Raw genomic sequence first — 23,678 nt, forward strand, 5'->3', positions numbered from 1 at the left:
ATATTTTATCACTTATGCAATTTCTACTTTCTTGCGATCAGTCAGGAAACAAAAGATTGATCTCCTATTAGATCTAGTCACTATAACCACAAATACCAATTCTTCCTTTCATGCTTGTTTGTTGAAGGTTTATTTTTTATGTAACTTATTTATTTTTGCAAAAGTATGGTTTTCCTGCACTATAACAATCGATAATGTTTACTAGACATAAAAGTCATCATACTTTAATTTTCATGTATATAGTGTTTATTTTCAAGCATATACACCAAAATGGTAGATATTTTCTACATCCTTATTTTTGGCAATCTTTAGACAGTGAAGCTTTTAAGATAGACTCTAACATAACCATAATTTAAAGGACAAAGACTTTTTCATCACATATGTGAGTTTTCGTAAGTTTGTTGATCTCTACCATTTTACTTATTAAACAGAGCGAGAAGTTGCATTATAGTAAATTTTGTTCAATTGGAATAAAGAGGTCAAAAAAGTTTGATCACACCTAAATTCCATCTAACATATGATGTATATACATATACTAACAATTACTATTTTCCCTAATTAATGCTTTTGCATTTATACACTTTTCCTAATATATCTTATATTTCTAAAAATTTAATATTTAAAGTACATTTTAACGAGTGCTCATAGAGCACCGTTAGAAAAATCCTTTAAATGAAATTTAAGTATATATCAAACAAAATTCATGTGTATAACAAAGTAATATAGGTGTAATTTAGTAACATGTGTTCAGTTTTGAGTCGTCACTTACACGCATTCCCTAAGTATAGTTACAAACTAGTTCCGCATCTTGCAAAGTTACTTGGGAACGTTTTCCTCAAGATTCCAGCAAGCAAATTAAACTATGGCCGACAAAAATACTCAAAACCCAATAATCGACCCAACCCATAAGAGGTTGGCTTGGGTCAGTTGGACAATGAGTTAGTTTTGGGGTTGGTTGAAAGAAACTCAAATAATTTTTCGACAATTTGAGTTTTTAAGTTGGGTGCCCACTAACCCAAGTTGCTTAGGTAACATTTGATTCCTGTTTCCACTTGTTATCTCCTATGCCAGAATATGCCACTCCCCAAGTAGTTGGCTTGAATTAACTTAAAAGTAATAGGACAATTTACACTTTACCCCTCTGTGGTATAGCTAAATTTCACATAACCCCCCTATAGTTTTAAAAGTTATATATAATTCCCTCATAGTTTGGATTAAAGTATCAAAATGACGGAAATGATCATCCATAACGGAATCTATGTAAATATCCAAAATTAGCCTTGTTTAAAAACTAAAGTGACTAAAATATATAAATATAATATGCATGACACTCTAACCCCGTATGGTTTTATATTTTATCATATAACCTGCTTATGGTTTAGTACTTTACCATATAATCCCCTTATGATTTTTAATATATATACACATAACCCCTATGTGGTTAATAAATAATTTTCAATTTTACATAGGGGTGTTTTGACATTTTAATTGACTCTGTTATGAATTGCAATTCTGTTACTTTAATACTTTAACTCAAATCATGAGGGGATTATGTATAGTTTTTGAAATCATAAGGGAGTTATGTAAAACATACTAAATCATAGGGGACAAAATGTAATTTGCCCAAACTAATATTTTAACCAAATGCTGGTGTTACTGGTGTACTGATCCTACTGCTGCAAACATATAAAATGTTTACAAGATAAAAATTCCATAAAATTAAAGTATCTATACGCAGGAATCCTTACCAAGCAAAATGGTGATTGCAACAGGAAATGTCCGTAAATCCTTTTTTTTTATTCAGGATTCAACCCCTCTGATTCACATATTTTGTTATGTCAATAGTTTGACGTTTTGTTTTTCATTGGTCCCTAACCACTACCCAAAAAAGAAAAAAGAGGAAAACAAATAAAGATCAGGCAAACTAATCAATAAAACAGTATTTCATAAGAAAAAAAATCTATCGAGGTGATATAAATAGAATTTTTGAAGGATTTTTTTCCTTTGAAAATCAAGTGTTTATGGAAGAATATCTTCGAATGAGCTTATTACATGTGTGAGGATTAAGAACATCAAGTGTGTTTGTATGTGTGAAAGTATTTTAGTGTGTGAAAATGTATTTGTGTATGTAAAAAAATCATTTTATGTGTGTAAACGTGTATAAGAGTCAAGAGATTATTATATATCAAAATGCATAAAATTATATCTCAAATTATATTTGGGTTAATGAGTTTAAGATGACTCAATACAACCCAACTCAAAATCAAGACGGGTTGGGTATAATCCATTTAAATAAAAACCCAACATCAACCTGTCCAAAACCCGTCCAATTGTCAAATATAACATATATAACAAAATAATATCTATACAATAAATAATGTCCGAGTAAAGATTATACAAAATTCTCATTCATTTTATGGCTACTATGCAAGGAAAGATAATACACTAAAAAGTTAAAACATTAAGACGCTGTTTGATAACCCAATTCAGCATTTACATTTAAGGGAGAATTGTAATTTTGATCCCCAATCTATAGTGTATGCACAGAATTAGTCCCCAATTTATTTCAAAAATCAATTTTGGTCCCCAATCTATTCAATTTCGGCAAAAGTGGACAATTGACGGAATTTCTTCAATTTCAACCTGAACCAAGTCACGTGAGATGACGTGCCAGCACCTAAAACCCCTTTTTCAACTTTTTAAATTTCTAAAACAAGTTTTTTAATATTTTCAGCTTTCTCTTGCCTTTTGTCTTACTAAACAAAGATATAAAAAAGCTAAAATTCACTAATTAAGTAGTTAGTAATCATTAGTGGAAATAAATCACAGAATAAAGACGGATGGCGACGTCCCCACTTCTTTCTTTCCTCATCTTCCTTCTTCCAACTCAAGAACAAATCCTAGGACCCTCAATCCCATTCTAATCAGACAAGAAATATTCCTCATTCTGGCAAAAAGTTGCAAGATCTGGGCAAAATTTTGTATCGAGCTTCTTTTATTCTCAATTTAGCTCCTCATGGAACCAAAGAAACATTGCGACTGCAAGCAGCGAGCAATAATGGTTACTTCTTGGACAGACAATAGTCCTGGGAGAAGATATTTCACTTGTGCAATCAAGAAGGTATGGTTGTCTCTGTTTCCAATTTCAACTTTTCTATCTCTGTTTCTGAGTTTTGTGCTAAAGCTTTATGATATTGGCTATGAAGGTGACAAAGGAAAAGGATGCGATTATTTTGAATGGTATGATCCGATAATGTGTAGAAGGTCAACAGCCCTAATTCCTGGACTGCTACGGAGCATCGGCTCTAAGAATGCTACGATTGAGAGGCTAAGAGCAAGGGAAAGAAAATTATTGTTGGCAATTTTCGTGTTGGTACTTCTGCTGGTTATTGTGATGCTAGTGTAAAGGGCAAAAGTTTGGACAGTCTTGGGGTCAATTGGTGAAAGGAAAATGTGTCAGGTGTTAGGCTAATTTGTTGTGGTCTAAACTTAGAGATCAAAGAGATTCATCCGGATTCTTTGGTCTTTTTTGTTGGAATGGGTGAATGTGTAAGTTGCAATCTACTATCATGCTAGTACATGCTGTTTATTTTGAATGAATGAATATATTGGATGTTCCAATCTGCCATCACTTAGTTGTGTTTTTATAGTTCATTTACAAGTTTTTTGGATATTGAGTTATCTCCAGAAAATGAATTCAATTTGAGAGGTTGAATGAAGAATCATTTGACAGCAAAATCATGAATCCTAACTTGGAAAAGCACATATGTAATGCTAGATAGCAAAACAAAACAAATGGTAACATACTAAAAGATAAAAGCAGAATTTATTGTTAACTTGGATCCAATGTACAAAAGATACATTCAGAATTCATTACAACCACTAAATAGGCACTATTTTGTCATTTGCCAGAAATGATTACAAATTGCAAAATGTCATGTTCACGCTGGCTTGTTCTCAAGATACATGAGTTCCAAAAGCTACTAATCTGACAATAACATATTTCAAATTCAGCAACACAACCATCCAAAAGGTGCTGATTAGCAACATTAAACTAGTTAGAAGTTCATCAGTTAGTTGATGTTGGCTTTCCCTTTGTCATTGCAAGGTGGATTTGAACATCTTTGATCTTAAAAGGTACAGATCCTCCTTGGCCAACTGGTTGACTGCTATGTACCACAAAATTTTCTGGAATCCCAAAAACTTCATGCAAGTTTGGTTGACCGGGAGGGGCACAAGATATTATGTTGTCATCACCAGTTGCTGGGTTGTTCTATGATGAATCCATTTGCTTTGCATTTCATTTGGTGCCATTTCCCTGTAATACATCAGCATTTAACCACTAAATATTGAACTCACAAGAAGCAATAAACTAAATGTACATTAAGTAATAAAATTACAACAGATTTTCTTGATGTTCTTGTTCTTGTCTTCTTTGCATTTGAAGTGTTGCCCCTAACTTGCAACAAAGCATAAAATACATTAGCTGCTACAATGTTACAATCATTACTATATCTATTTACACAAATTAGGAATTATTACTTACAGGGTTATCTACCATTATGTCATCTAGTTGTGAGAGACTCATATCCTGATTTGCGTGTGTTTCCTGCCCCTATTCACTCATTTGACTGGCTACAGCATTTGCTTCTTGCCTAAACTTACATGTCCATGTGTTATGGCCTTGCTCACCACAGAATGAGCATTTACAGATTTGACCAAATCTCCTTGCCTTCTTGCTCTGCTCCTTTGTTTGTTGTATCTCATCTGCAGATTTTCTCCTCAGTTTCTTTGGTCTTCCTAGTGCTCTTCCATAAGTTGGTGGGAGGGGTGCTTGAATATCTACATCTTCCTACTCATTCTCTCCATTTATAGGTAAAATGCAAGGGTCATAACATTTAAGATATGTTTTAACACTGTAACAGTCATCAATGTACTGCATAGGGTCCTTCATAGCAATCCTCAAAGTTGAAATTGTATAAGCACATGGTATCCCTGTCAAATCCCGTTTCCTGCATGAGCAAGTCCTATCCTCAATATTGACTGCCCACTTTTCACCATAAGCACAAGCAACTTCAAAACTCAAATCATTTGATTTGTAAGGCACAGAGTAAGTTGCCTTGTCAATATTGACCCTCATCCTTTTTCTGATTTTTGGACAGAGATCAAATTTAATCCACTTTTCCCTGGCTCTATCTCTATTTTCCTACATTCTTTGTATGACAAAATGTCTCAATGCCTTCATCATGACAATAATGGACCCCTCCCTGGCATCTAATATTTTACTGTTATATGATTCATGTGACGACCTCACCTTCCCCTAGGGCGTACCCAAGGGTTTGGCGGACCGCCTGCCTAACTCTCGCCAAGACTCACTCACTAACGTTCTTGAAATAGCCGTTCAAGCCTCAAAATTAATATAAAAGTTTCATTTCCAACCAAAAATTCAAACTTAATTTACAAGCCAAAAGTAAAACATAGGATTACATTTCTAAAGATTCCAAATACATCTCATCTATAAAAGTACGAGTGCGAGAGATTATATACACTAGTTCATGGCTACTTGCTCCAACCTCCACCCCTGTGAGGAAAACAAACTAATGGGATGAGTTAAAAGCTCAGTGAGGTTCCCAAACAAGCAATCAAGCAGGCATACACAGAAACATTTACATTTAGCACCTTGCACACTTGGCACAGTAATAAATAGTCATTCAAGAATCAATCATTCATTCATTGAAAGGATACATGCTCATTTGGAGCCATTTATTCAAGTCATTCATTCATTCAATCGCCAACAATTTTTCTTATCCCTCCGACATTAGAAAATATTTGCAAGAGAAAACTCCTTCAGTGTTCATGTCATTTATTTATTGATTTCATTGCATTGAATTTACTTGTTAGTTCTCCGCCAGACTTCGTGGTAATATTCAAGTTACCAAACATTGTCCCAGGTCACGCCGTCCGACCGAGTCTGCTTCTGGCTCGAGTCGACTGGCAACGAAGGGCAAGAGCCCAATTCAGCCAAAAGGTTTACATTCATGCACAAGTAGCATTCAATCATTGAAAATTCACTTTTACTTGGGTCGAATGCGATAAAGTACACACTTGCCCATCGAAAATCCATTTAGTAATCATTGGAAGGCATTTAACATTCCTGCAACATTCACAACATTTCACATAGTCATTTAAAGCATACACATGCAAAGAACACTCACCTTTTAAAGTAGACTAAATCTAAACGTTCGACTCCGGGTCGTGCTCATTCCTACCGTTAAATCCTAAAAGTAACCTAGACAAGATGTCATGGTCCGATCATTTAAAACTTAGGTTAATAAGATGCTCACTTTAGCCTTAATTATGAGCCATACGCCTATCTAAAATTGGCCCCTCAAAACACAAAAGTCAAAGACAAACTTGAAAGCCAATCGAAGAATGTCCAAATGCATTATAAGGCTATGAAGTGCACTTGTTTAAGGCCACAAAACCATCCAAAATCACACCAATTAAAGTTTAAGACCTAGAAAAGTTTTCTCAAAGTTTTCCAATGACAATATTTTCCATCTTTGGCAGTATTATTTTAAAAAGTATAACTTGAGTTCCGTAAGTCAAAAAATCACAAAACTAACACCATTAGAAAATAGACTCAAAGTACTAATAGACCTTAGAAGACATCTTCATAAAATTCAACTCATAGGTTAGCCAAATTTTCAGTTCAATATCACTGTTGTCTCATGTGCAAAACAGAACAGTCATGGTTTTTCAAGAAACTTTGTAAATTTTCTGGTATTTATAGGAGTTGAACCAACCCCTGATTTTTATAAGGTTAAAAGAGCCATGAGTCTAGTTTCAAATGCAATAAGCGGAACTCAATTTAGATTTTTCTACAACAAGATATAACAGATTTCCCAAGACTGCTCAAAGTCTCTTGCGGGAAAAATTTTCAGCAGCACTTCCCCTTATTTTCTCTAATTTTCAACCATTTTCAAGGCTTCATTCTCACCATAAGACAGTCCGAAATCAAGTTCACAGGGTATAGGATACATAGAATACTTATTTCAGCCACAAAACTAGTTATAATCAACATATACCTAAGCTGGAAAATTCTCTACCAAGACTGGAACTTTGCAACTAAGGCTGGAAATTCTTATTTGGAAACTAAAAATTCATATTAAAGCTATAAATCTTCATACAAGTCCATATCAAGACTAGATACTGTCATATCATGGCTGAAAATATAATATAAAACTGGAAATTAGCAACACAAGCTGGAAATGGCAACTTACAATACAAAACCACAAAATCAGCCACAAAACCTACTATAAACAAGCCAAAACTCCAACCAAAAGCAAGATTAAGGAGATAAAGTAACTCTTAACCAAGAATACCTTCAATTCTCAAGATGAGCCGCAAAATATAGCTTGCTTTCTCCCAAAATAACCCCACTCGAGCCCACCTTTCTTCCTTGTAGCAACTTCCTATGAATTAGTTTTGGATTGGAGGTTGATTTTGTGAGGACCCAAATTTTTCCTTACTTTAATTCTATTTCACTGGCTTATTTAAATATTTATTCACCCGTTTTCTCTGAATAATTTATTTTAGCCATTTGAAATTCATTTACACAAAACAATGTCTCGCTTACATTTTAAAACGTCCCGTTAGCAAATTTAATTTTTCTACGGCTCGTTTAGCGAGACATAGCGAATACACGATTTTCGAGACAATATTCGATTCGAGAATGCAATAGTCTTGGAGATTTAAGGACTCATGTTTTATTCTTAAAATAGTTATTTTTATAATTATTTACCATAGAGTTAGTTAATTATATTATCGTTACAAGAATTTCTTTTAAGTTTCGCTTTATAGCGCGCAAATGGGAAGTTCGCGTAAATCGAGTCGGAGCGGCTAAGTGGAGACTTAAGAAATTAATACTAAACTACTAAGAATGAATAATTATAGTGTTAAAGGAATTACATTGGAGGTTTAGTGCACAAGTGTAATAAACCCGAGAGAAAACGGATACGAAACGCGCGCGCGCGAACACTATTTATGGTTGATTTTTGTACAAATTGTAACCAGAAAACCCTTAAGCTTCCAAAGGAAGCTTCATTCATCAGCCACACTCTCTCTCTCCTCTCATCTTGGCTGGCCGAAACCCTCAAGGGAAGAAGAAGAGAAAGCTATTCATCATTCTTGTTCCATTCTTGCACAATTTCACTCCAAAATCTTCACTCAACTTCCATATATCTTAGAGATTAGCTTAAGCTTGGTGGAGGACTTCATCTTGGTGGTTTTCTTGGAGTTTTTGTGATCAAAATTTCTGGTTCTACAAGAGTTCAAGAGGTATACACCTCAACCCATCCAATCTTTCATTTCTTGGCTCTAAAGAGTTTCATTATTGGCTTTGAAGCTTGTAGCTTCCTTATTGTTGTTGTTATTTGGATTGGATTGGTTGAGGTGGGATCTATGAACTCCCACCTTGGTTATAATAGGACTTCCATGATGTTAAAATGTGTGTTAGTATGTTTGTGATGAGTGTTAAGGTTAGAAATTAAAGGAAAGATCGAAGGAAATTGTGTAGAATTGCTGGCCGAAATCTGTCCTGTTATTGCCGTGCCTTTATTTCGAATTTTTTATGCTCAAATGACTATGAAATTGATGTATATATGTTGTCTATGGTGTGTAGAAAGTTTTTACCAAAAATCATTTGAATTGGTTGAGCAAAACTTGAAATTTCGAAATGTAAAGAAATCTGGAATTGTGTTCAGACAGCTTGAATAGTGTCTTTTTGAACGAATATATCTCTTTGTACAGATATCGAAACCGAGTATTGTTTGCGGCATTTGAAACTAGAATTTGTAGCTTTCCAATGGTATAAAATTTACTTTCTAGTTTAAAATGAGTGAGCCGTAGTGAGTAGGCAAAGTTTCTGCCCTGTTCTGTTGGCCTATCTGAGAGAAAGGTAGAAGCTGCATTTTGTGGCTCTATTTTCTCTCACTTATGAATTGATTTTGAAAATGATTTGTTCTGATGAAATGTAGCTTTATGAATCTAGTTTCCAACCCACCAACCATTCTCGATTCCAAGTTGTATGGAGTGAGATATGGTTCAATTTTCAAACTGCGGCAAAGCTGGAAAACCCTTCCTTTTGCTGGCCGACTGGTTTAGTTGTTTGTGAAATATTTTATTTTGAAATTTTGATGTCAACCAACTATCAATTGCTTATGAAATGTTTCTGGACCTTGGTTTCACAAATGAACAAAAATGGGACTGATGTCATGGTACAAAATGTTTGAGAAAGGAAAAGAAAGCAAGAAGACAGATTTGTCTTGGAAATTTCTTGAACTTTGTTAGTTTTGTTAACTACCTTCCCCTACGATTTTTTGCATGCAAATTTGATAGAGGAATAGCCCTCATGTGGGAGTTTAATTGTACTAAATTTGGTGCCATTCTAAGACCATTTAGATATACAAATAATGTGCCAAATTTGTTCTTCAAATCTGGAAAATTGACCAAACAGTCTTCAATTTTTTTTGGCCAATTTTGAGCTGCTATATTTTGGCACTCAAAACCCCGAATTTAGTTACGCTTGTTGTGTTTGAAACTTTGTTTAAAACTCTTGTTGCATTACGAAATTTAGAGGCTAGTTCACTTTCTGTGAATTTTGCCAAATTTCCAAAGTTTGCCGAAAAAATGATCGAAACTGTCTTGTATGCTTATATCAGCCACTTTGATCTGAAATTTAAATGTCTTCCGTTTAGAATCTTGGAAAAGTGTTTTCTAAGAATTTTTATTACTTTGAACCAAGTTTCCAACAGTACTATGTTTTCCAATTTTGGACATACTGAATGCAAGATCTGATTTTTAAAAATTTGACGCGTAAAGCTGAAATTTTCCGATTTCTTAGAAAATGAAATTTTGGGAACTTGACTTCTTATCTTGATATTGGTATATTGTTCTGAACCTGATTTCGTGGGGAATACGAGTTTCTTTAGTAACTTTAAAATCCTCACTTTTGAATCTTAATTTTCGATAAAATGAAACTCTTATAAGGACATTGACTTGAATTTTAAAGATTGTATGCATTCTTCCTTATTTAACAAGGAATTTGTGAAAATGTGTGAGGGTGATTGTTGGTCGTTATCTTCATGTGATCAAGAAGGTCTCGAAACGGATCATTAAAGATCTTTTGCACTTACTCCCTTATTGTGATTTAGTGAGTGTCAAGTGCATGAATTGTTGATAAATGCTTTAAATGGCTAATTGAGTATTATGAAATTGTTGAGACGAGTGTGTACTTTATCGCACTCGTTCTCCCTTAAGTGATGCTACAATTGAATTGTGCTATATGAATTGATATTCGAATTGTGTGAAGTGAATTACTATTTGAATTAAGTGAAGTGTTGCCATTGCAAATTACATTTGTGTTGATTCGACGTCGATCGAAGTAAATCTTATCGACAAATCATATTTTACTCGTGGGGATGCCCTTGTCTTCTCTCTCTTTAAACTACGCGGTACTTAAGACCTGAATACATATGATTGGTAATTGTACATGAACACGTTTAACTCGTGAGTTCTGAGTGGAACGATGTACCACACCGATTCGGGTGGGAGGTGCCTCTCATACCGTTTCAGTGCTAAAATCGGTTCCCTGAGCGATAGCATGTACCACACCGATTCGGGTGGAAGGTATCTCTCATGTCGACTTAGAACCATAAACAATGATTGGTAATTGTACATGAATATGTTTAACTCGTGAGTTTTGAGTGGATAGCATGTACTACACCAATTTGGATGGAAGGTACCTCTCATATCGTCTCAGTGCTATAATTGATTTTCGAAGCGATAGCATGTACCACATCGATTCGGGTGGGAGGTACCTCTCATGTCGACTCAAAACGCTAAACAATTGTAATCGGTTCACTGAACGATAGTATATACCACACCGATTCGGGTGGGAGGTACCTCTCATGTCGACTCAGGATCATAAACAAAGTATAAGTCGATTAGAGCGATGTCTCATCGACCACTGAGCTATAGTATGTACCACACCGATTCGAGTGGAAGGTATCTCTCATGTCGATTCAGAACCACAAACGTATAATCGATTCCCTGAACGATAGCATGTACCACACTGATTTGGGTAGGAGGTACCTATCATGCCTACTCAGAACCATAAATGGAGTAAGTGAAGTTCTACGGATTTAATTACCTACCCGGGTGACGGAGTGTCATCATGAGAAGGTATTGGATTGAACTTTGGCAAAACAAGTGGAAATTAGCTCTTGAGAGCTCCTGTATCCTCATTGAATGTGTTGAATTGAAAATTGTGAATTGCTTGAATGTTACAGCTTTCTTTCTCGCTTAAATGATATTGTTATTTGAACTACGTGTTTTGCATGTTTTCTTGGCCTCATGAGCATTCGCTCACCCCGTTAGATTTGCTTTCCTTAACAGAAGTTGAGATGGAAAGAATTATGGGAAAGCCTACTTGATAACTCTTTTGGTTAGAATTTTGGTTGTACTGATTAAACGACTTTTGAAAGTTGTACATTTTGGAAAAATTGATATATTTTGAAAACTTGTAATATAAGATTGAACACTTGTGTATGGAAGCGACTTTGTTTTTCAGTTCAATTTTTTTTTATTTGGTTATTTACCTTAAGTTTGGATTGGAATGGTATCGAATTCTGGCGAGAACTGGGCAGGCGTCCCGCCGATACCCTTGGGTTCACCCTTGGGAGAAGTAGGAGCGTCACAGTTGGTATCAGATCTTAGATTTCAGATCTTTGTAATGTATCTTAGGCTAAAAGTTTAGGATACCGGACCGTGGGATTCACTTGAACATTAACCTATTGTATTCCAGTGGTTAAAGAGAATTGGTATTCGAGAGTTTCTTAACCGGCATTGGTGGTAAAGAGACCAGGTTAGAGATCTATTTAGGAGATATACTAGAGACTTTACCTCTAAGAATAGGAATGAGATACCTTAGTTATACCCTAAGTAATACTTGAGCGAGTTAGTAACTCTAAGTTCTAACCCGAAAATTGTGGTTATTTTGTAGGGATGGAGAATGGAAATGGGGAACCTGCTGCTAATGGTAATGGTCAGGCTAATGGTCACGTGGAGCCCTTAGGTCTATTTACTATCTAGCACAGGGTGGAGGAGCTCGTGTGCGTTACTCATCTTCTACTAGGTTTCCTCGATGTCTCTATAAGGCGACATACGTCTACCCGAATGACCTCGTATTTGCTATTGATGATGAGCGTCGCCAATTGGTGAATACCAACAGAGTTCTACTTCAGGAGGTGGAGGAGCTAAGCCTTATGGTGAACATTCAGGGTGATAGGATTGCAGAGTTGGAGAGGACATTAGTGAACGAGGTGGCTAGGGCTGAGGCCACTTGTGATGAGTTTCAGAGAACTAGAGCTCGACTTACTAGGATAGGTGAGGAGGTCCTTGATCGGGCTTCCGGGATCTTGGCCGACGCTACTATGCTGATTGATGAGGTGATGGAGGTCGTGCAGAGTCCAGTTCAGGAGGGCAATGAGGAGGAGCCTTTCGAGGAGGATCCTGAGGAGGTGGTTCCACCTAATAGTCCTACGGTGGATTAGACTAGAGTGATAACTTTCTTTTAACTTTTGTAGCTAGAAATAGCTGGGGTGATACTAGTGTAAATGCCATTGTATTTTGTTTAACTGTGTGGCTTACTTTTGAGGCACTTGAACTTACTTTTGACGTGCATGATTGATTGCACTTTTGTGGCACCTATATGCCATATTTTTATAAATGCTCCGTGACTTGCTAATTTTACAAACCTTGAAATATTAATATATGCTGGTTGTTTTTATTTCAAATATTTTTCATGTTGTCTTTTGTTTTTAAAGTGTTCCCTTGCATAATTGTTTTATTTTGCATTTAGACATACTTAAGACTATGAACGGCTGTAGAAGAGACAAGGGTCGTGGGCGTGGGTTTAGGCAACCCCACACTCCTGAGAAAGATGAGGGATCACGGAAGGAAAGATTGATGGATGGTCTTATGTAATTCAATGGGATTCTACTGTTGAATATGAGTCAGAAATTAACAAGAAGATTAGACCTACCAATGTTATAATGGATCGACCTAGTTGGGTACCTAGTGAGTTTTCCCCCCTGTGGGATTTTAATAATTATTTCTGTGTAAACCCTAGTTTCATTAATGGTATAAGTAAAGTGTTATCGCTTGCTCTATGACTTGGAAGTTGGACTCCTACGGGGAATCAATATTTAATTGTTGGTACAAAATATAGAAAGTATGAATTTTGGCAGATCTAGTGGACCTAGCAAATAAGGGGTATGATATTATCCTAAGTGTGAATTTCAAGAGCGAAATTCTTTTTAAGGAGGGGAGGATGTGAGGACCTAAATTTTTACTTATTTTAATTCTATTTCACTGGCTTATTTAAATATTTATTCACCCGTTTTCTCCGAATAATTTATTTCAATCATTTGCAATCCATTTACACGAAACAATATCTCGCTTACATTTTTAAAACGTCCCGTTAGCAAATTTAATTTTTCTACGACTCGTTTAGCGAGAAATAACGAATACACGATTTTCGAGATAATATTCGATTCGAGAGTGCAATAGTCTTGGAGATTTGAGAACTCATGTTTTATTCTTAAAATAGTTATTTTTATAATTATTTACCCTAGAGTTAGTTAATTATATTATCGTTACAAAAATTTCTTTTAAGTTTTGCTTTATCACGCCCGAATTGAAAGTCGCGTAAATCGAGCCGGAATGGCTAAGTGGAGACTTAAGAAATTAATACTAGACTACTAAGAGTGAATAATTATAGTGTTAAAGGAATTACATTGGAGGTTTAGTGCACAAGTGTAATATACCCGAGAGAAAATGGATACTAAACGCGCACGCGCGAACACTATTTATAGTTGACTTTTGTACAAATTGTAACCACAAAACCCTTAACCTTCCAAAGGAAGCTTCATTTATCAGCCACACTCTCTCTCTCCTCTCATCTTGGCTGGCCGAAACCCTCAAGGGAAGAAGAAGAGAAAGCTCTTCATCATTCTTGCTCCATTCTTGCACAATTTCACTCCAAAATCTTCACTCAACTTCCATGTATCTTAGAGATTAGCTTAAACTTGGTGGAGGACTTCATCTTGGCAGTTTTCTTGGAGTTTTTGTGATCAAAATTTCTGGTTCTACAAGAGTTCAAGAGGTATACACCTCAACTCATCCAATCTTTCATTTCTTGGCTCTAAAGAGTTTCATTCTTGGCTTTGAAACTTGTAGCTTCCTTGTTGTTGTTATTATTTGGATTGGATTGGATTGGTTGAAGTGGGATCTATGAACTCTACCTTGGTTATAATAGGACTGCCATGATGTTAAAATGTGTGTTAGTGTGTTTGTGATGAGTGTTAAGGTTAGAAATTAAAGGAAAGATCGAAGGAAATTGCGTAGGATTGCTGGCCGAAATCTGTCCTGTTATTGCCGTGTCTTTATTTTGAATTTTTGATGCTCAAATGACTGTGAAACTGATGTATATATGTTGTATATGATGTGTAGAAAGTTTCTACCAAAAATCATTTGAATTGGTTGAGCAAAACTTGAAATGTCGAAATGTAAAGAAATCTAGAATTGTTCAGATAGCTTGAACAGTGCCTCTTTGAACGAACATATCTCTTTGTACAGATGTCTAAATCAAGTGTCATTTGTAGCATTTGAAATTAGACATTTGTAGCTTTCTAACGGTATAAAATTCACTTTCTAGTTCGAAATGAGTGAGCCATAGTGAGTCGGCAAAGTTGCTGCCCTGTTCTGTTGCCCTATCCAAGACAAAGGTAGAAGCTGCATTTTGTGGCTCTATTTTCTCTCACTTATGAATTGATTTTGAAAACTATTTGTTCTGATGAAATGTATTCTTATGATTCTAGTTTCCAATGCCACCAACCATTCTCGATTACAAGTTGTATGGAGTGAGATATGGTTCAATTTCCAAACTGCGGCAAAGCTGGAAAACCCTTCCTTTTGCTGGCCGACTGGTTTAGTTGTTTGTGAAATGTTTTATTTTGAAATTTTGATGTCAACCAACTATCAATTGCTCATGAAATATTTCTTGGACCTTGGTTTCACAAATGAACCAAAATGGGACTGATTTCATGGTGCAAAATGTTTGAGAAAGGAAAAGAAAGCAAGAAGACAGATTTGTCTTGGAAATTTCTTGAATTTTGGTAGTTTTGTTAACTATCTTCCAGTATGATTTTTTACATGAAATTTGATAGAGGAATAGCCCTAATGTGAGAGTTTAATTGTACCAAATTTGGTGTCATTCTAAGACCATTTCGATATGCAAATGATGTGCCAAAGTTGTTCTTCAAATCTGGAAAATTGACCGAACAGTCTTCAATTTTGGCCAACTTTGACTGCTATATTTTGGCACTCAAAACCCCAAATTTAGTTTCGTTTGTTGTGTTTGAAACTTTGTTTAGAATTCTTATTATATTACAAATTTCAGAGGCTAGTTCACTTTTTGTGAATTTTTCCGAATTTCCAAAATTTGTCAAAAAGCATGATCGAAACTGTCTTGTATGCTTATATCATCCATTTTGAGCAGAAATTTAAATGTCTTCCGTTTAGAATCTTAAAAAAGTATTTTCTAGGAACTTTTATTACTTTGAACCAAGTTTCCAACGGTACTATGTTTTCTAATTTTGGACCTACTGAGTGCAAGATCTGATTTTTCAAAATTTGACACGCAAAGCTGAAATTTGCCGATTTCTTTGAAAATGAAATTTTGGGAACTTGACTTCTTATCTTGATATTGGTATATTGTTTTGAACCAGATTTCGTTGGGAAAACGAGTTTTTTTAGTAACTTTAAAATCCTCACTTTTGAATCTTGATTTTCGATAAAGTGAAGCTCTTATAAGGACATTAACTTGAATTTTAAAGATTGTGTGCATTCTTCCTTATTTAATAAGGAATTTGTGAAAATGTGTGAGGGTGATTGTTAGTCGTTTTTTTCAGGCAATCAAGAAGGTCTCGAAGAGAATCCCGAAGCGAATCATTAAAGATCTTTTGCACTTACTCCCTTATTGTGATTTGGTGAGTGTCAAGTGCATGAATTGTTGATAAATGTTTTGAATTGTTAATTGAGTATTATGAAATTGTTGAGACTAGTGTGTACTTTATCACACTTGTTCTCCCTTAAGTGATGCTACAATTGAATTGTGCTATGCGAATTGATATTCGAATTGTGTGAAGCGAATTGCTTTGTGAATTAAGTGAAGTGTTGCCATTGCAAATTACATTTGTATTGACTCGACGTCGATCGAAGTAAATCTTATCGACAAATCATATTTTACTCATGGGGACGCCCTTGTCCTCTCTCTCTTTGAACTACATGGTACTTAAGACCTGAATACATATGATTAGTAATTGTACATGAACACGTTTAACTCGTAAGTTCTGAGCAGAAGCATGTACCACACCGATTCGGGTGGGAGATGCCTCTCATACCGTCTCAGTTCTAAAATCGGTTTCCTGAATGATAGCATGTACCACATCGATTCGGGTAGGAAGTACCTCTCATGTCGACTCAGAACCATAAACAATGATTGATAATTATACATGAATATGTTTAACTCGTGAGCTCTGAGCGGATAGCATGTACCACACCAATTTGAGTGGGAAGTACCTCTCATACCGTCGCAGTGCTATAATTGGTTCTCGGAGCGATAGCATGTACCACACCGATTCGGGTAGGAGGTACCTCTCATGTCGACTCAAAACCCTAAATAATTGTAATCGGTTCACTGAGCGTTAGTATATACCACACCGATTCAGGTAGGAGGTACCTCTCATGTCGACTCAGGATCATAAACAAAGTATAAATCGATTGGTGCGATGTCTCATCGATCACTGAGCGATAGTATGTACTACACCGATTCGAGTGCGAGATACCTCTCATGTCGACTCAGAACCATAAATGGAGTAAGTGAAGTTCTACGGATTTAATTACCTACCCGGGTGACGGAGTGTCATCACGATGAGGTATTGGATTGAATTTTGGCAAAGCAGGTGGAAATTAGCTCTTGAGAGCTCCTGTATCCTCATTGAATGTGTTGAATTGAAAATTGTGAATTGCTTGAATGTTACAGCTTTCTTTCTCGCTTAAATGATATTGTTATTTGAACTACGTGTTTTGCATGTTTTCTTGGCCTCACCCCCTTAGATTTACTTTCCTTAACAAGAGTTGAGATGGAAGGAATTATGGGAAAGCCTCTTGATTGCTCTTTTGGTTAGAATTTTGGTTGTACTGATTAGACGACTTTTGGAAGTTGTATATTTTGAAAAAATTGATATATTTTGAAAACTTGTGATGTAAGATTGAACACTTGTATATGCAAGCGACTTTGTTTTTCAGTTCGATTTTTTTTATTTGGTTATTTACCTTAAGTTTGGATTGGAATGGTATCGAGTCCTGGCGAGAGTTGGGCAGGCGTCCCGCCGATACCCTTGGGTTCGCCCTTGGGAGAAGTTGGTGCGTCATAGATTTCCTACAATTTTTGGCTAAGAATCAAAATGAAAATGAAGAAAGTTTTCTCCCTTTTTCTCTTCTCTCTCTTGGCGCTCTTGAGTGGCAAAAATCTTGTGAGTTTTGGTGAGAAATAAAGTATAAGTAAGGAAGAAAAGTTGGGTCAAAGATAGCTTGGATGATCAACACTTGTCACCTTCCATTTTTTCCTTTGCTTTTCCTCTCTTTTTGGTCAAACTTTACAGCCAACCCTAGGATAATATTAGGGGATGGAAAATGAAAGAAAATAAGAAGATTAAGGAAAGAAAGTATTGGTCAAGTTGTGTCCTCCACCGGTAACAAACGGCGCACGTCGGTTCAAGCATATTTTCCTAACTTTCTTGTTTGTCTCTAATTCCCGTGATATCTAGGGTTTCTCCACTTAACTCTTAATACCTCATGTCACATAATTCTTGGTGCACAAAACTCCTTATTTATTAAATTTATTACTCACACCTTATCAGTTGGCCACACTATCTTAATGTACTATGGCACTTATCATGCACTAAAATATAAGAGGAAAATTATAAAAATCTTGACTCAACTAATGAAATCACCATGAAATTTAGGGTTAGTAAATACTTAAATAGTCAAGTAAAGAAATATATAAGGAAATATAAATTAATTTTTTAAAAATGGGAGGAAATTCTAAAAAAAAAATTCGGGTCCTCACAATTCACATATGTTATTCAACAACATATCACATTTAGGGAATGTTCTGAAGTGTGATCTACTCCATTCTACTGGAATTATTGTCCTCTAACCACTTAATTGCATCAACATTCAATTCTGCTATGACTTCCATTCGTCTTATGAATTGTGCATGAGTAGTTGCCTTAGCTTCTTTCCATAGAGTTTGCCTCATGGTTGTCCCTTTGAATTTAGCAGCTGGGATATTGCTATGCATATGCTTCACACAAATTTTGTGATCAGCCCCTGGAAAAAATGTTTCACATGCCTGAATTGTGTCCTTTTACTTGTCATTCATTATGGTCCATTCATAGTCTTTTTCAATTTTTAGACCCTCCTTAAGTAAAGTAAGAAACCAAATCTAGGAATCCTTAGTTTCTCCCTCAGTTGCTGTATAAGCAATTGGATACAAACTATTATTTAGATCAACTCCAATTGCTGTTAGCAATACTCCACCAGCTGCACCTTTGAGAAAAGTCCCATCTAACCCAAACACAGGCCTGTAAGCATCTAAAAATCCTTTTTTCACCCCAGCAAAGCACATGTACAATCTTTGAAATTTTTCTTGTTTGGTGACTGAATCACAGTAGTCTTCTACCACCTTCATGACTACAGTACTACCTGGATTACTTCTCAAGATTTCATTAATATACTTGGGCAACTTATTGTACTAGTCCACATCACTACCTTGGGCCAACTCCTTGCCAATTTTTTTTAACTCTATAGCCTTGATGTCTACTCAAATAGCACTTGTTCACTTTCATTACCAGATTTTTGAAGCTATCACAATCTAGCTTGGGATTATCCCTAAATGTGTTAACATATTTTCTACCAACCCACCCAGATTAGACACTCTTGTTATGATATGAAAACCCACACTTCTGATTTTGCTGGAATGTTCTAACTTCCAATCTGCCATCACCTTTCATCTTCCTAGCATATATGCACCAGTCACACATATTTTTAGGACAAATTGCCCTAATTCTAATGGTGTCACTCTTAATAAATTTAAATGGCCTACCCTGCTTGATATTTCAAGTTCTAACGGCCTCTTTAAACTCCTTGAATGTGGTAAATACCTATTTAAGTTCAAGTTTGGGGTTATCTACATCCTTGGGGTCATACGAAGGGGGTCTTGAATGACCCTCTTTATCTGAACCTTGGAGACTATCAATATTTGAACCTGAATTTGGTGCAACATCTATGTCGGAGTTGTCATCATCAATATCAGAATTATTCACTGTTTGTCTCCCAGTTTCCTCTATACATTCCTTTTTTTTCATTCCTCTTAAGCAGCTTTTTCCTGTGATTTTCTACCCCTAACCATTCTAAATTATGGTCAACATTTTCTTCATAGTCATTGTCATCAGAATTTTGCTCATAATCTGAATCTTTTCCTGAAAATTCTCTAGAATCAGAACCCTTTATATATTCATTATCAGATTCATCCTCTTCATCTTCTAATACAAAGTCTTTATCATCAATGTCAAACCCCACTGTGATGCAAATAATTCACTAAAAGAAACCTCTATATACAAATCAACTACCCTCCCATAGTCAAATTGATCAACACAATAGGCATGCAATTCTCTATCATGCTTTAACAAATGGAAGCCATATTCCTCTATCAAAATGTGGTACTTTTTGTCACCTATAGCTCCAACATTCTATCCATTTCAAAGAAGCTTATACCTATGACTTCTGCATGATCAAACACCCTTAATTCACCTTCCTCATAATGAATATCAGGTTCAATTTCACATTTCCCCCATAAGTGACACTTCATAGTCACTTCCGTACTATCACTGTCCACATTTAAAAAAAAAAAAGAAACAACAAACAACCAACACAGGACACAATTTAGATGTCAGAAATAGTAAAACTAGCAAACCGACAATAAAAAATGCATACTTTTGCAAAGATTTAGAGATAAGAACCATCAATTGCAGTAAAATAAGTCCCACTACACTAAACATGGACCAGCATGATAACCGACAATAGAGACACACACGGGACCACATCACAAATGACAAATTTTTGTAGGGCTTTTTTCAAGATTAGTCGTTAATAAAGCCTTAATCACAATTTTTTGTCCCCCAAGTACAAAAGCATCTTTTCCACTCTATTCTAACAATATAATGGGCGATTGCGCATATATATCACAAAAAGAAGGCAAAATCATATACCATAATTAGGTGCTGCCTGCCTATTCATTCCCTTAGGCCTCACTGCAATTTCTACTTTGCAAAGCCACCAGGAGCTTTAGCTTGACTGAATTCTACAAGATTTTTCCTTATTTTTTCACGTTTTGATTCTTGATTTTGGTTCTTAGGCTTCATCGTTCTTTTTGCTAAAGAGACCAGGGTTGAGAAATGCGAGAGCAAATGTTTCTTTTTTCTGATTTTCAACCTTTTTGGTGGGCTCCACTGCTTGATTAGTGAATTTTAGCCTTTTATGTCTTTGTTTAATAAGACAAAAGGCAAGAGAAACCTGAAAATGTTAAAAAAGGTGTTTCAGAAATTAAAAATTGAAAAAGGGGTTTTAGGTGTCGACACGTGATCTCACGTGACTTGGTTCCAGTTGAAATTGAAGAAATTCCGTCAATTGTCCACTTTCGTGTAAAATTGAATAGATTAGGGACCAAAATTATAATTCTCCCTAAATTTAATGGATTCAGATTTTAACATATTCAGACCGTTTGATAACTAAAAATTGAACATCTGAATTAATTAAGTGACACTAAATTTTCTAGACAAAACTTACTTCCAAAATTAAGTGATAAGTTATTTACTTATCACTGTATGTGATATGTGTTCAAATGTATTAGATTTAATATTTAACAATTCAATACTTAATAGATTCATATTTCAAATTTCAAATTTCAGATTTCACTTTTATCAAACGCAATGTAAGGATAGAATGCAGATGGGAGTGCATAAGAGGTGATATTGATAGGGTATTATGCGGCTGCGTTGAGGAGTCAATGAATCATCTGTTCTTTCAATGTTCCATTTCGGCTGCGGTGTGGCAGAGGATCGTGAGTATGGTATCAGTATTCAGAGCACCATATCCGGGGTCTCTTGAATTTCCTTGGATTTGTGAACGTTGAAAATCCAACTCTTTTGTTGACTGGTTCTGCAGGGTTGCACTTGCTGCCTCGGTGTACTTCATCTAGAAAGCAAGAAACCAGGTACTATTCCAGAATGGTGGTGTTTCTGCCTTGTCGATGTTGAAGCAGATTGTTGAGACAATTCGTCTTATTGCAGTAAGTTGGAGGAGTGCCAAGGACGTATGAGAACTGGGAACTAGTTGTAGATTGGGGCATCCCCCACAAATGTATTGATAGAGTGTGTACAGATATAGTCTGGGAGAATGTAAATATCATTATTGAATAGATAGCCTCTGCTATTGTGTACAAACTGAAATTTCTTCATCAATAAAATTTCGCATTTTACCTTCAAAAAAAGTGAATTTTCCCAATTTTAAAGGTGGATAATGGTTTTGAGAAAAAAAAATTAAAAGTGTGTGCTGGAATCCGTGGTTAAATACTACCCATGTATATATTTCTTGTATTAGTGTGTATATTTAGTGCTTTAAGGTACATATTTATTGGCTAATTATCTTTATTATAGTACAATTAGAATCTGCGATTTCAGAGGCCCTTGATCCTTCATCAAACTGTTTCAAAAATTTATTTTGCATATTAAAATTTTCTTTTTTCCTTTTCGTGACATTTCACCCATTGAACTATACGTGCACTATTTGGATAATTTTGTAAATTTCCTCAATTATCTCTAGGTGAAGTTATTGCAACCATCATGTAGCAGCACTTTTGCCGTTTCTTAGAAAAGCTTGGTGAGCAAACTTTACCCTTTACAAGTCCAATTGCTGAACCGATAAGAAAGAAAACATCAATGGGAGGAGGAAAATTTTGAAATAATTTCAGTATGGTGCACTTTTCCGTTTTGTGTGCCACAACTTCTCATATTAAGTTGGATTGATTCTCTTATGCAGTAATAGGCTGCCATTTCTTTTTGACTTGAATGTCCACTATTGAGTGATCATAAGGAAATTAAGTCCACTTTTTGGATCTTCAAGAAATGTTAACCATGTTGAATTGCATCACAAATTTTCAATAAATCATTGTGCTTCAGACTAAACACAGTTTAGTGCATTTGATTCATCGTTAAGTTGAGATGATCATGTTTTGTAATCATAGTATTTGGCATCAAGTAAACAATGTACTCAAATTAATGAGTTCAAGTCTCCTCAAGTGCAGTTCAGGGCAGCTATAATTAGTGTTTATCTCACCATCTGTGCATCCTTACACTATATAAGGAGTTTAGGGCTTAAGTTTATTTTCCTTATCTAGGGGTAAAATAGTCTTTTCATTATCTATGGTAAGACATTAGTTGCATGTAGTACTACTAACGGCTGCTTTATTGGGTGCTGAATTGTCGTTGATGCCCTTTTTTGCCTAGCCTATCCTACAAAGAAAACACAGCCAGCCAAACAAAGGAAGCGACCATCCATATATAAAGGCTATTTGCTTCCGTTTTGCAGTCATTACTACCTAAAGGTCAGTATGCCAAGCGAGACATTATTCCCAATACAATTACATAAGCATAAATTTGGCCTTAAATTATCAATTCCTGCCATTATTTTAGCATCCTCAATTACACCCTTCTTCTTCCTCTTCCTCCGTCAGTTTCAACAATTCACATACATGACAAATAATCACAGGCGCCGAGACCATTAATATCACTATTCAAACCATGACCACACAACCGCCTCTTCATCTTCATCTTCCATAAATTTCACCCAACTTGATCGCTTATTTATACACTATTACGATTTAAGTGTATTGGTTTATCTTGCTCCAACTTATAATTCAAATAAACACTTACTAATTTTTCTCTTTACAACTGACACTTCTGACATGTGATTTAATTTCAGGTGCATATTTAGATTATGACTTCCCCAAATATAAAAATTGAATTCTTATTCATTGTATAAGAAAACATAAAAATTGAAATCTTATTGATTCTACAAGCAAACAGTTTCGCTCTAAAACCTTCTCTCTACTCTTCTTTATCTATAAGAGGGAGATCTTGGGCTTAAGCTAAGGTCTTCCTTCCTCTTCCTTTGTTTTTCCTTCCTCTTTGTTCTTACTTTTATTTAATAAAGTCTCTCGTAAAGTATTTTAATGAGAGTTTTCTTCTCTCCCAAACTACTTTGGTGAAAGATTTCTTCTCTCTCAGGTTATTCTGGTAAGAGTTTTGTTTAATTTTTATTTTTTTTGTTATTTATTTTCTCAGATCTAAGAATTTTTTGAGATCTATATGTTAGATCTAAAAACTCTTGAGTCTTCTCGTCAGATCTCAATATTAGTTTTGAGTTTGAAC

At 35.4% G+C, this 23,678-nt stretch overlaps 1 long non-coding RNA gene across 1 annotated transcript; it reads left to right on the plus strand.

The window, feature by feature from the left end:
- Positions 1-2,845: 2,845 nt before the first annotated feature.
- LOC140014528 (uncharacterized) lies at positions 2,846-3,631 on the plus strand. Its single transcript, XR_011821295.1, has 2 exons — positions 2,846-3,121; positions 3,207-3,631. It is a non-coding gene; the product is annotated as an uncharacterized lncRNA (long non-coding RNA).
- Positions 3,632-23,678: the final 20,047 nt, after the last annotated feature.

The sequence above is a fragment of the Coffea arabica genome, chromosome 9e (assembly GCF_036785885.1).
Source record: "Coffea arabica cultivar ET-39 chromosome 9e, Coffea Arabica ET-39 HiFi, whole genome shotgun sequence".
NCBI lineage: Eukaryota > Viridiplantae > Streptophyta > Magnoliopsida > Gentianales > Rubiaceae > Coffea > Coffea arabica.